This window comes from Berghia stephanieae, chromosome 4 (genome assembly GCF_034508935.2).
Source record: "Berghia stephanieae isolate SIO BIC M18660-M18661 chromosome 4, UCSD_Bste_1.3, whole genome shotgun sequence".
NCBI classification, from domain to species: domain Eukaryota; kingdom Metazoa; phylum Mollusca; class Gastropoda; order Nudibranchia; family Aeolidiidae; genus Berghia; species Berghia stephanieae.
This window is the reverse complement of record NC_088363.1, coordinates 39,075,435-39,076,100: the sequence shown is the minus strand read 5'-3', so window position 1 is coordinate 39,076,100 and position 666 is coordinate 39,075,435.

The window sequence follows — 666 nt, the reverse complement described above, 5'->3', positions numbered from 1 at the left end:
AAATTTGATAAAGGTGATATCTCTATGTTATAAATTAGGCAATCATCATTATAACATACAAAATGAGGTGAATGGATATCAAAATCATATTGGTGAACCTTTTCTCAAAACAGTTTAGGGTAAATTTAGCTGGTATGGAAAAGTGTGAAAGAAAGGAGAGAAAAAAGTTTAACATTTTGAAAATGACAAATTCATTTTATCTTTAGCAGAAGTGCACATTACGTTACTACTGCATTTGTAATTTCAGGATATGAACTTTCACTCTTTTCACTTAATATCTAACTTTGGATTCAGTCACATGAAAATGTGTCATCTCCAATTAATCAAACCACAAAAAATATGGTTTCTTCTATAATACATCATAATTTCAAAACGTTGGAAAGGACAAAACTGTATTCCTTTTAGCAGAAGTGTTTATCATTTCACAACTGCATTAATTATTTTTACAACAAGCTTCCTGACAACTGAAGGCATCCACCCAGACCATGCAGCCGTATACAGAGTGCATTCATGGAAAGAATGGGACTGCTGCCTAAATGATGCCATTCAGGAACCCAAAGAAGAACTGCCAAGCGGAGTAAATCTCCCAGGAAAGATTGGTTGACACTGAACCGGGCAAGGTCTAAAGTGGGGAAGACCAAAACAACCTTACAAAATTGGGGACTT